Genomic DNA, 14,391 nt, shown 5'->3' on the forward strand with positions numbered 1-14,391 from the left:
TTCTTCAAAAGTCAACAAGCAATGTAGTGCACATTATGACCAATTAACATCAATATTACGTGTGTTATCTGAAGTTCTGTTACCCAAATAGTTTTGTACATTTGTATGGATAGAAGGATAGATGGACAGATATGTATGTGTGTATTGTTATAAATGTGTAGTTGTATTAAAACAAAGACAGCATTAATGTTTTGCTTTGTTTTTGTGTTTTCTATTATGAAAATACATATTCCATACTTTTTCCCCTCAACAGTCCTGAAAATAAACCCATTCCAAATGCTAAAAATGCTTCTAGTGATGATAAAATACATTTTCATACAGATGTATCTTATTTCCTCTTAAATTTCACTGTCTCTCACAACTACACACATTTATTTCCTTATTTAAGACCCCTTAAATTTGGCTGTTGCAGTTTTATATCTATCATTCGTCTCTTTGGTACTTGCACTGAAAAGTAAACCAAGTGTTATCAAGTAGCAAAGCCATGGAACAGAAAAATAAACTGATTTATGACTCAATTTTTTTTCATCCTGTTTAACCTGTTAAACATAAAAACCGCATGATAAGGTCTTAATCTATTAGTTCATTTGGTCATATATACATAAATGCAGACAGACAGACAGTTAGATAGTCATAAAAAATGAAAAAGGGGTAAAAGGGGCTACTTTTCATCCAATGAAGAGCGCGTGCGAATGAAATGTAGCAGCTATCTAGGTTGAATTCTTGAAAATATCTCCCTGTGTCGTTGCCATGACTCATATGGAAACAAGGGAGAACACAGAGAAATAAATTACTCACTCCCATATTTACACGTGTAGCCGTTTATTAAGGACAAGTAGCGGAGGTTCGTGATTTTGATTGCTCATAGAGAGGCGAAGTAGGTCACATGAATGGACCAAGGAAATGGATTGTCCCAATCATGTGACCATAGGCATTTACAAACCCAATCCAAGGGGCTAGTAACGCGCAGCTATCAAGGAAAAAGATTTAAATAGCGTGCAGTATATACTGGTGTAGTACGCAGTACACAGTACACAGTAAGATAGAGATGTCAGCAATACGAGATTAGGTTGGAAATATTGAAGTATGTCCTGTAAATGGATGTTATGCCTGCAGACTTCTGTGGCTCTCTGATTAAAAATGTGTGTGTTCATAAACAATATGATTATGAAATCATAAGCTTACTCATTGTACAGTGGTTGTGTTGCAGTGTTACTCACTGTGGTCGGATATAAAAAAGACATGAACTGTATTCACATGTATTATCACACTGTTGACAGACCGTTTCCCATTACTTCTGACCAGTTTTGTTTTTTGTCAAAGTTTTCCATCTCTAAGATTACATCTAAACTAAACATTATAAAATCCATAAAAACTAGCGTGTGTGTGTGTGTGTGTGTGTCTGCACGTGTGTGTTTTGACAAATAAGTACCAGAGACAGTCAGTTTGAGGTCCTTTATTTAATGTAATCTCCAATAATAAAGACATTTTGACATTCCTTTACTGAAAAACATGTTCAGCATCTTTTGGTCCAGAAATCTTCAGTTTAGTTGAAGTGTAAACTTAATCTTATCGAGGTTCATTACAGAGAAAGGAAAAAAAACATTTTCTTTTGATTAGAATATAATTAAAACATTGTATTGGTTGACTGCTGGTGTCTTCCCTGAATGTGTCCTTCATGTGTCCCAGGTTCTTGGTTTGGTTGGAGGAGGACCATAAACAGATAAAATGCATTATCGTTAAAACACAATGTGAAATCTAACCTCTGTGTAATCCCACTTTTCAGCAGCATGAGACTAACAGAGCTACACAAAAGTCCTTTCAACCTCTCAACACTTACAGCTGGAATCTTCAATAGATGATTGTCCACTTGCTTTGCTTTGAATGGGGAAGGTTAAATTTTCACTCACAGATTACAGTCAGCTGAGCAAACAGTGTGATAAATCTCTTGGTGGGAGAATTAGGTCGTTTTTTTTCACCCTGTGCTCAAGGTACAAACTGCTTTTGGGTTATGTATCAGTTATGTATAAGTTATCTATAAGATCGGAGCTCCTGGGCTTCTTTCTGCCAGAAGGGTTTGGGCAGACTGAACAGGGCTCCCATATCCACCTTGCTGCCCAGGCCTGTCACATCAATGGCGCCCTCTTGTGGTACCCATCCGACGATGCTCTTTTTCACAGCCTCGTCCTCTTGGCTACGTTCGCAACAGTGGAAGAACCACTCCAGCACGTGCCAGTCTTTGGGTCGTTCTGGAACCAATTAAAGGGGAAAATCTTTGGCAGCTGGGTGGGGCCTTTGCGTGTTTCCATGCTCAGCCAGTGGACGAGGTAGTCGGTGAAGTTATCGCTGAAAAACGGCCGCATGGCGAAGGGGTCGTGCATGATCACCTTGCCTGTGGAACAAGAAATAAAAACAGAACAGTCTGACAAAATGCTCCCCTTTAAACAGAGACAAGGTTACCACCTTCTCAGATTATCTCCACTCCAGACGTAGAACAGCTCCAATGAAAGCATTAGCCCTCACAACCATTAACTATGGTTAGTTTTTCATTGATATTTAAGGACTAATTGTCCAACTCAACTCTAATGATGGTAAACCAGAGTTAGCCCTGTGGCTAATGACACCACAGGCAACTTCTGTGGTTTTCTGCGGTTATGCACCTCAACAGTATCAACCACGGCACAGGCCTGCTGATTTCACTTCCCTGAATAAGGTTTTTGTGTAATGGATGAGTACTATCTTTAATATGTAACACATAAAATACCTAGTGGCAATAATGATGGTTCATGAAAATGACATTGTTTCTACTGGAGCTTTGCATCCTATAATCATACATGTAGGATGGTATATTCTCATGTTCCCCAGGGACATCTATGTTCACCTTTATGCTCTGCTGCCATTGTGGACTCCAACAAACACACCATGACGCCAGTTAAACGTCTCATTAACCAGTGGCCCCCTGAGACAGAGAGAGAGAGAGAGAGAGAGAGAGAGAGAAGGCTCAGTAATAGAGAAGGAGTAAACCATTTTTCTACCTATGATGGTCTGTGACTTGACAAAGATCTTGCTATGTCCTTTTTTTTTTTAATTTTTCAAGATGAAGACACAACAAACAAGTTCATTACAGTCTATAGAGATTAGACAGAAACACAGAGAGAGAGAGAGAGAGAGAGAGAGAGAGAGAGAGAGAGAGACAGAAAGAGAGAGAAAGAGAAATACAGACACAGAGAGAAAGATCATTATCAAAGTTCCCTAGAAAGCATTCTGTTTTACTTGTGATCTAGCAGTACCAAAATCAAACCACAGAACATATTGAAAATAAAGTGGAAATAATTAGGAATTGTTATAGAAAAATCGAAATGATCAAAATGTTCATGGTTACTGTGTTTATTACACGTCTCTCCTGACACTCTGTCAGTCAAACGACTCCACGAGAGAAGCCTTCACACATCAGAAATAACTGTCACTTTGACATCTGACACGCTTCACACATCATTCACAGTGAAACAAGTGCTGCATTATTTTTCTGTTCAGAATAGTTTTATTCTGTGGAGAAATGCATGTTATGGACCCGAATTCAAAGATCATCGCTTTCATCGCTGTCAACGTATGAACCTCATGAATTTATATATATTTTTAATGAATAAAGACTTATCGAACAATAATGTACTGAACTGCAAATTCAAAATGTTTTATTTATCAACAACATCATATCATTCTAAATGTATTAAAGTATTGAAGCATGACACTATAAATGGCTGAGTGGGTTTCATGACTGGACGATCTCGTGTGAACTGCGGAAGTGAACAAAATCTCTGAGTTTCCTTTTTTTTTTTGTTTTGCCTGGACACCTTACCTTCTGGCCTCCTGCCTCCAAATATGATGGCATCAATGGGCACACCCTCATCGCTCTCCCAAAGGGGGTCTATGATCAGGCACTGGGTGGCCGGAGCACAGAACCTGGAGTTTGGGTGGGCGCACAGTGTTAAATGAACTTTCAGACTTTTTAGATTGTCCCAAATTTAGTCCCAAACTCCATGTTCATCATGCCTGCAATATATTGAATAATATATTGAATGTATTGAATATATTGAAACTACATTTTGTTCGTGATAACTCCTGCGTGTCATATGCGATCCCTGTGCCTTGTGTCTCTCCTGTGGTGACTTTGGTGTCACTGTCTCACAGTCCCAAGGAGGATGGGTCCCACGAGCAGCCTGTTTCAATTCCGATTGCGCGTTTAGAGAATTCCAAAACTCTGGAGAACCTGGAGGGACATTTGTCTTGCTTGTCTGAGCCGGACAAAAGCGATATTTGCCTTCTCATTCGTTGTCACGCACCGCTATCTGGTGATAAGCCCACCCAAACTACAGTCTTGCATCACGACACAGATGCTGGTGACCATAAGCCCATTAATCAGCACGCGCACTGCGTCAACCCATCAATGCAGGCTTCAGTGCAGAGGGAGGTTGAGTATCTCCTGGAAAATGGCTTTGCTGTGCCAAGTTCCTGCCCTTGGAGCTCACCATCGCTTCTAGTCCCAAAATCTGACCAAACTCCTCGTTTCTATAATGATTACCGCAAAGTGAACGCCATTAGTAAGCCAGACTCACTTCCTCTCCCACGTATGGATGATTGTGTAGATCCTGTAGGGCCAGCCAGGTATGTCACTAAACTAGACCTACTGAAGGGATATTGGTAGGTGTCCCTTTCACATGGTGCATCTGAGGTCTCAGCTTCTGTCAGTTCTGATCACTTCCTTCAGTATACCATTGTGCTCCAGCCACTTTCCAAAGGCTGTTCAATACGCTTCTTTCCGGTGACAAAAACTGTCTAGGATTACTTAGACCACATCGTGGCTTACTCTTCCACCTGGTCTGAGCGTGTAGACGCTTTGCGGAAAATATTCAGTCGCTTAAAGGGTGCTTCTTTGACTTTGAACCTGGCTAAATGTGAGTTTGGTAAGGCTGTAGTCACACACTTGGGAAAACAAGTAGGGCAGGGGCAGGTGCGACCTCTGTCGGCCAAAGTCCGAGCCATTCTGGATTTTGCCTGTGCCAGAAACGTGGCGGCAGCTCCGTCGGATTCTGTGAACGTGTGGCTACTATCGTGGGTTCTGTAAAAATTTCGCTAGTGTAGTTGCGCCACTCACTAGCTCCTGCAAGCCCTTTCAGCCAATCAGTCTGGGCTGCTGTGTGTCAGGACTCATCTGACTCTGCCAAGACTCTTCTTCACAGCGCACCTGTACCGACTGCACCTGATTTTACCCGTCCTTTTAAGATAGAGGTAGATGCCAGTGCTTAATGGTGCAAGCGCTGTCCTTTTGCAGGAGGATGATCATGGTTGATCAACCTGTTTGTTATTTTTTCAAAGAAATGCAATTAACGTCAAGTGAACTGCAGTACGACTGAGAAGGGAGCCCTGGCATTGCTTTTGGCGCTACAACATTTTGAGGTTTACGTTGGTTTGAGCTGAACACCGGTCCACCAGAGGAGTTGAGAATGCAGTTCTTCTTGGCCCAGGAGGTGAGCTCTGTCTTATCAGCTCCTGATTGCAACGGCGCAGATATCATCAGATGAGAACACATTTTGCTGAGGAGAGGGGCATTTGCAAGATAGCGGAGGCGGCAGACTTGGTTGCCGCGTCAACTATAATATTAGCTTGAGAAACAGAATCAATGGGTCCAATGTGAGCTGCACATTGACACACAGCAACAGAGAGTGGTAATAAGAAAGCAGTGAGCAGACTTTCAATGAGTGACTTGTGGTTTATAGGTTCTGGAACATTCAAGGTTGCTTTGATACGTCCTGGACCTAGTTTACGCCCCTACAGTGTTATAATATGACCTGTATAATGAACAGATTGTGACGCCAACTGTAATTCGTCCTTTGATACTCTGTGACCGTTTTCGGCCTAAACACAGAGTAATGATACGGTGTCAGTTTTGCAGGCCTGCTCATTAGGAGAACACAAAAGAAAATCATCAACGCATTGAATCAAAATGCATTTGCCAACAGGAATCAGATGGAAGTTGAGACAGAAGAGTTACAACATCTGGGACAGCTGGAGGGGGATGTTTGGTTATTGCTCTTGAACAGGTCTTGCACAGGCTTCCCACTGTCATTTGGTTGCTTCACTGACAATATGGGTGTATGGCACGGTGAGTGAGGGCACTCAACAATGGGACCATTTGCTATAAGCGATTGTTCTTCTACTAGATCTAAATGTTATCGATAAGACACGTCACACATTTTCCCATTACTTTGCATTGTCACCTAAGGGGTAGGTCTAGAATCATCAGTAAGCTGTACATGTCATTGAAATGTGTGTGTGTGTGCGTGCGTTCAGAACAGGGTGTGGTTCAATGTGTATGCATGTAGCTATTCTACGATCTGACCTTCCTCCGCCGCCCCCTAATGCTGGTCCCCAGGGAACCCTGGTGCAGTCATGGGGACATGAATTGGTGGAGCATGTGTCCACTGGTCAGGCGGGGCTGGTGTTTGCTCCTGCCCGGTAGGGCAGTCACGGGCTAAGTGTCCATAGCCCCCACATTGGAAACAGATCGCCTGCTTGACGTCACGCTGTCGAACCCCTTGCGGGCATGGTCCCCCTCGTCCTCATCTTTGTTCTCTTCTAAGTTGCGCAATTCTTTTTTGTTCCGCCTTTACCTTATTCCTTTCGGCAAGTCTAAGACGTGTGCCAACGCTTCAGCCGAGGTTTTGGTTTCCCAGCCGACACAGGTAGCCAGGGCGCGACGCTTCACAGAGGGGCGGAGTCCGTTGACCGGGGATACCTTCAGCACATTCTCGTAGGCTTCAGTTCCTTGTTGCATACCTGAGTGAGCAGCAGAAACAGCTTTCTTACAAGAGCGGACAGCGACAGCTGACTCACCTTCAACCTGCTTGACGTCTTGACTTGGGAGGCCTGTCCTGACACCTTCTGGTGGAGTCAGGGCCATGACGCTCATTCCCGGAGTGCGCTGGACGTCTGGATCTTTTACAGATTTCATTTTCACTTCACTGCAGTGCACGCTTAGTACATATATGTCTTATGCTTCAATTGACATGGGATCTTTTACAAATTTAATTTTTCTAATTAATAAGAATGATTCTTAACATCTTACTTAATTTAATTAAATGTATGGAGCACCGACTGGCCACTGCCCCTGCCCGACGTGGGGCTGGATCCGGCCCTCCTTGGTGGAGCAAGACTTTCCCTGAGTCTTTTTCATTTTAAGACCCCAGTGCACAGTTAACCATCAGCCCAGGCTCAGGAAGACGGACAGTGGGGTGTCCATCCTCGCCGCCAGACAACGTAAGGGAAATTTGGAGTCCCCTTTAATGAGAGTTGCTAACTCTCAGAGACAACAAACTTCAGATGTGATGAATCATTTCTTTTTTATTTTACACGCACGGGAGAAGCGCACCTCAGAGATGAAGTACAGTTCTCATTAGGGTTAAGGAGAGCAGAGGTTTTCATACAGCGAGCCGGACTTCCAAGGACATGTGTGGGGATGGGCAAGATAAGTGTTCTTGTTCAACACCGGATACCTGGTGCCCGATCCCAGGCGTTGCAGACACACAGAGGCCTTGTCTTCTTCATAATAAATGCTCATTGTTCTAACACACTGATACATTTTGCAGTATATAGTTATTGAACAAGCACAGGTTCCTATAATATTAATACCTCATCATGACATTAGTCATGAGGCATATTTTCCTTTCCTAAAATTACAATCATAATGCAAAGTGATATTTTCCCCAACACCAAAAAGTGAATGGCTAACTGGCCAACTAGCCAATGGCTAACATGGGTAATTTTGTACTAACACTTTCAGTCTATCGCGCAAAGTTACAGCTGATCCAGTAAAAGGTACTGCATAGAACCCACTTAACAAAACACAGAATTCACCTTAATTACAAACTGAGGTACACTGAAAACTGACACAGAGCAATTACCAAGATTAGAAAAGAGCCATAGAGACAAGATGCATCTAGATGTTTAATATCTGATCTATGTCTCAGAGGGATACATTCCAAAAAGTCTGATGTGAAGCAAGAGGAAAATCCAAGCCAGGTACAATGGCTCCACTCTGTTTTCTACTGATGTATTCATTTATTTACTAAGTGGCTGTCAAATGTATTGTATACACCTTTTGCCCAAAATTCATTTAAAATATCAGCTGCGTGACTTTTAATCACATATTTACATGTAATGCATCTGTTTTGACTCACGATGTGGTACAGAGTGAGATTCACAAACACTGAGTTGGACATATGAAGACTGTTCCTATGTTGGCCACTAGAGGGAGCCATGGCGCAACAGAAGTCTACAGAGGACGCGCTTGTCTGGTGTCATTAGCTGCACTGTGTCTTGCTTATGTAGATGTGTTTAAGCATTGCCTTTGTGATGTTATGTTGCTCAGTCTTTGAGTTTAAATTAGGCAGATGTGATTACTTTCCCCCTGTAACCTCAATTGGGTTTAGACCTTTTTTTTTTTTTGCTTGTGTGTTTTTAACCTTTGGCTGATTTTTTGATGGAGTATCCTGCCAGAGTTTTGCAAAGACTTGAAGACCTGATCAGGATCCTGAAGCTGGATCGGAGAGAGAATACACAGAGGTGAAAATGGTCACAGAGTGCAAGACCACGAGAAAAAGAGGGTCTCCACAAGGTGCTCAAGCGTACATGTTAGACAGCTGCTTTTTTTCTTTTTCTTTTTCTTTTTTTGGCTGTTTTGTAATACAAAATTTAAGTCTGTTTTGTAATACAAAATTTAAATTTTATGTATGTATGTACGTATTCATTTATTTATTTGACACATCAAGATGTAACAAAGGACAGTGTTAATGTATAACTACAGATGTGGTTAAAACGATTTCTGTTCACTGTCAGTTTTTAAAGTGTGTTGTCTAATGTTCTTTTTTGTTGTGTTGCCCATGGTAAGCCCAGTATCCAAAAGTCCACAGTAAATCAGTCAGCCCTGTAAGTTTGAATTCAACATTCTAAGAACATCTCTGATGTAGTGTAGTGAGGTCATGGTATTCCAGAACCTACAGGTAATCTAGAGCCTTGTTTCAACATAGAATTAAAAACTGGATGCTCTTCCAAGGAAATGTTGCCCACATGTTGGAAAACCTGAAAAAGACTATCCAGCGTGTTCCTTTAAAACTCAGTGTCTCTTATCTTTGTTTTGAATAGGTGTTTTTGATATAGGGAAATTGTTTTTACCAAATAGTACTGTAGGGCAGCAAACCTGTTTACCTTTACAGAGACAGAGAACAAGGTCTGCCTCTGTTTAACACACACACACACACACACACACAACGAATAAACAAACAAGACAAACACACACAAACCATGAACACACAAGACACAAAGGCATACACACACACACACACACACATTCACTGGTTCAGCTGTCTTCACAAGTATTTTTCCATTAAGTCTGTGGATTTAGTGAACAAGTTCACCGTACTTAATTTTAAATGTATGTTCTGCTACCTCCTGTACTGGCAATGTGTCATTTATTTGTAAGAAGATGCTGAGTTACATTAATGTGAGAGTTTAAATACCTTTCACTAAAAGAGCAGAAACTTTGCAGCTCATTAAAGTTAACGCTCAGGGGAAAAATTATTTTAAATAAAGAGAAACGCATTTACTTCCTTTTATATGGTGAGGTAAGTTTGTCAAGTTTGTACTTTCGTAACTGTAGGCGTGATGAAAACAGAAGATGCTAACAGTTCTTCTGTATGGTGTATTTACATACACCTCTATGTGTAATATTCCACAATTAGTTATATTTGTAAATATTGTTGACCGGGGAAAACTCTGAAGTGAAGAGATGAAAAATTGAGTGGACTGGGGTCATCCATCATAAAAAAATCCTTTTATGGTTATTTGCCCTCTACTCAAAGAAAATCCAAAATCCATTGATACAAAATAAACTGGACACCTAGTAAATACCTGGTGATGTGAATACATTGAGAAATTTGTGATTAGACGGAAAAGGAGGTAGTTTACATGATAGCATGCATACCTCTCATTTCTATACAATCTTATAACAAAGACTATAACAGACTTTAGTTTAAAGAATGAAATTGTTTCAAAAGGAAGGAAATGGAGAAGAAAAACCACACTAATAGCTGTCACTTGTCCTGTGAACTTGACATGTTAGTTCCAAAGGGAAAATCAACACTATTTTTTCTGACACGCTGTCAGTTAACCAGATCTGATGCTTTTACTGATCAAACTGCTCTTCATACCCCATCTTATTTAGGCTGATTTCACTGTAGTTCACTGTCAACAATAACTGTTGAGTGTACAGTTTGGACAGAGAAGAACGTTGAAATCTAGGGAGTAGACCACAACCGGTTCAAAAATAATTCCAGTCTTACTCATAAGAGCTCCAGGCACAGATCAGTACATTACATTACATTACATTAAATTCCAACATTTCATAAACAAATGAAGTATCTCTTTCAGTTGTCAAGGATTAAACACATCATCACATTAGGAATTTACCACTTCACACTTCTCTCACTGTCTCAGTTCTTTCTTCACGTCTCTCTTCTCCTCACAGTAAAAATATGACTTTTTTATCTCTATCTATCTATCTATCTATCTATCTATCTATCTATCTATCTATCTATCTATCTATCTATCTATCTATCTATCTATCTATCTGTCTATCCAATCACTGTATTGGTGTTGTTCCTGCTGAGTTTGATGTTTGCTACTGCAAGGCTTCACAGCTAACGCAGTTCAGAGGACCGACCAGAGGCAAGTTTCATTTTTAATACAGCACAGTGTAGCCTAGACCTGACAATTATTAACCAGAGTGTACATGCAGCAGTTAGTCATCTGCAGGACAGAATGAACTGGTAGCCCAACACCTTATCATACGGTTTTCATGTTAAAACAAAGGGATGATTGTTCCGAGAGAGATCTTTCCTGTCTGACCTTACGTCCACCATCACAATGTAATGCACGTGGGAAAGTGTCACAATTCTCACACAACATCCTGCAGCCCACTACCGATACTGTGGGTGGGAGGTTGGTTTAAATAAAATAGTTGACTGACCAGGATGTAGGGCTTGGTCTGCACAGCTGTCAAGCCAAGTTTGATACCCGACTATAAATTATTATTATTAATTATTAATGAACCACATTTGCAGAATTATTCAAATACACCACAACCACCGTATCGGAAAATTTTGTCAGGCACTTCAGTCAAAAACATGACAATTTATGTCATAATTCATTTTATTTCTCAATTCCATGGTTTTGATTTGATGGCATTTGGTTTATTTCTCATTGTTAGTAGCAAAAGTTGAGTAAAGATACAGGCGAATAATAAATATTAAACTGCAACAGCCAAATTTAAAGGTTCTTAAATAAGGAAATAAATGGTGTAGTTGTGAGAGACAGTGAGTCATATGGGGAAGTAAGATCCATCTGTATGAAAATTATGAAAATTTATTTTATCATCGCTAGAAGTGTTTTTAGCATTTTGAAAGGGTTTATTTCCAGGATTGTTGAGAAAAGAAGTATGGAATATGTATTTTTTCATGATAGGAAACAAAGCAAAACATTAATGCTGTCTTTGTCTGTTTTAATACCACTACACATTTATAACACAACACACATACATATATATCCATATACACATACATACATACATACAAAAACTACTTGGGTAATAGAACTTCAAATGACATAGGTAATATTGATGTTAATCGAACACAATGTGCACCACATTGCTTGTTGAGTTTTGATGAACTACTTAATGGTGACATGTTGCAACACACAGAGTTATAAAGAGAGGAAGTGGAGGAGGTGACCAAGAGGCTTAGTGAAACATGCACTCACAAAAACAAAGAAAAGAAAGAAAAGAAAAAGGAAGAGAACTGCCTCTGTGGGGCTATGAAAAATGTTATTCATTTTAATGTCTTTCTTTCTTTCTTTCTTTCTTTCTGTCTTTCTTTCTTTCTCTCTTTATGTAGATTCTGAATCTACTGAATTCCAGCTGAGGTTTACAGTCCCTGAATGTCCCTGGTGTGAATATACTTATAATCTGAACAGAGTGAGGGGTCATCCAAGACTCCATACAAACTCAGAATAATGACCTTCACGTCCTCATGTCCTCTTAAGACATCTTACATGGATCAGTACAGTCTGTACAATCTAATAGTGCAATCAGGGTGGAAAAAATCTGTTCATTTAGGTCCACCCTGTGGGGGAGTTTTCTTTACTCTGACGCAACAATTCAAACTGGTCTGACAAAACACAGTGGATCAGAGGACTTCCCTATTTCTGCCTGAATGCCCTGAGGTAAGACTTTCCACTCTCTATTCAAATGCACTCACACATCGAGTTTTAGTTACATTTTGATATTTTTTCAAAGGTTTGAAAACAGTTAGAGCTGAATCCTTATCTCCCAACATCACTCTTAACAGGATCATTAGACAGTGAGCATTCACAGAATTGACCTTTATGGATATTCCCATCATAAAAATTACAAATCTGTAAAGTAGTAAAAGGATAACAGTTATAATGTTAAAAAGCAAAAAATAAAAAATATCACATCATATTTTCCATGTTTGTTGTTGTTTATGATGAATGATGATGTTGTATTTGAAACAGCATGGTCAATGAGCAATGTATACTTCCTCTGCATGTCACAGAATTATGAAGATGATGAAGATGATCATTTATCTAAAGATAATCATAATTTAATATTAATTTAATCATTGTGTGTGTGTGTATGTGTGTGTGTGTGTGTGCGTATGTGTGTGTGTATGTGTGTGTGTGTGTGTGTGTGTGTGTGTGTGTTTATATCTAGTGTTCATCTTGGACTGATCATTATGTTCAGCATCCATATTCTGCTTATCTTTAGCTGCCTGCTACTGACTGGTTATTCAAACGGTGAGTTTTTTGTGAGTTTCTTGTACAGCTTCTAACAGATGCTCTGGACAAACTCCAAAAAGATTAACACTCTGTATCTACAGATGTGTATTTGAAATGCAGTCTTGCAAAACAGGAAAGTAATTATGTTCTGTGTTCCCCTATTCAGTAAGGAAATGACTAAATAAGAGGACTTGGAGAAGCCACTTGAGCTGTGAAAGATGTGTAATGATTTAATTTATCGTTTTGTATGTTACAGATTTCTACAACATTTCTCTGCCGGGGGAAATTAACGCGTTGGCTGGATCTTGTGTGCAGATTCCATGTTCATTTTACGTCTCTGACTTCAGTGAGAAACTGAGAGACGCGTCTAATTCTGTTCATGGTGTGTGGATTAAACATAAATCACAGTTTAAAGACAATCCGCCTGTTTTCAATGGCACTACGAACTTGACCAGAGGATTTCGCCTGATTGAGTTAGTGGGAAACCTGTCTCAGAGCAACTGCACCACAGTCTTCCACGGCCTCGGACTTAATCATTCAGATTTGTATTTCTTCAGAATTGAGATGCTTCCATTTCTAGCGACATTTAGAGAGACGTCAGTAAATATCGTTGTTAAAGGTAAGAGAAAAACTGACACAATAGTTATGCCATTGATGAATACATTGTTTTCCATTCATCATGAAAAGTCCTTCCACATCACATTAAAAATCTGGTAAAACACTATCTGACACACCACAAGTGGCAAACTTGGGGTCAGGTGCTAATACAATAAAGATTTCCTTTTAGAAAGAAATATTTCCCAAATAAGAAGGCTGTGTTGTGTCTGCTGTTTTTTTAGACTCTCCTCAGAAACCAAACATGACATCTGTGGGTGAAGTGAAGGAGGGGACCACAGTGACACTGACCTGCTCTGTTGATGCTCCATGTCCAAAATTTGTCCCTGTCCTCTCCTGGTCTTCTCCACTAACAACAGGGGAACCTTTAACTCAGTTCAGGCAGAACGTGGATAAAACCACCTCGCTTTTCTCAAATCTGACCTTCACTGTCTCATACACTCATCACATGATCAACATCTCCTGTAACGTAACTTATCCAACAGAGAGTGGGAGTTATACCAGTGCTGAGACAACCATGATTCGAGTTGTGTGTAAGTGTTTTTTAAATGTAACTTGTCATGAGAAATAATCAACATGGATCCACACACACACACACACACACACATACACACACACACACACACACACATAACTGTCAAAGTGCTAACACTTTTCTTTTACTGCTTTTCTTTCCAAAGTCTCCCCAAAGGAAACTAAAGCCACTATTGAGCCTCCTCATCCTGTCCCAGTGGGCAGTAATGTGTCTTTATCGTGCCAAAGCCGAGCCAATCCCACAGTGGACAACTACACCTGGTACAGAGAAGGAGAGCAGACACCAAAGGGCTTTGGAAGCAGGATAATTATGAGTGTGACTGCTGAGGATCAGGG

The sequence above is a fragment of the Chanos chanos genome, chromosome 3, assembly GCF_902362185.1.
Source record: "Chanos chanos chromosome 3, fChaCha1.1, whole genome shotgun sequence".
In the NCBI taxonomy this organism is placed as follows: domain Eukaryota; kingdom Metazoa; phylum Chordata; class Actinopteri; order Gonorynchiformes; family Chanidae; genus Chanos; species Chanos chanos.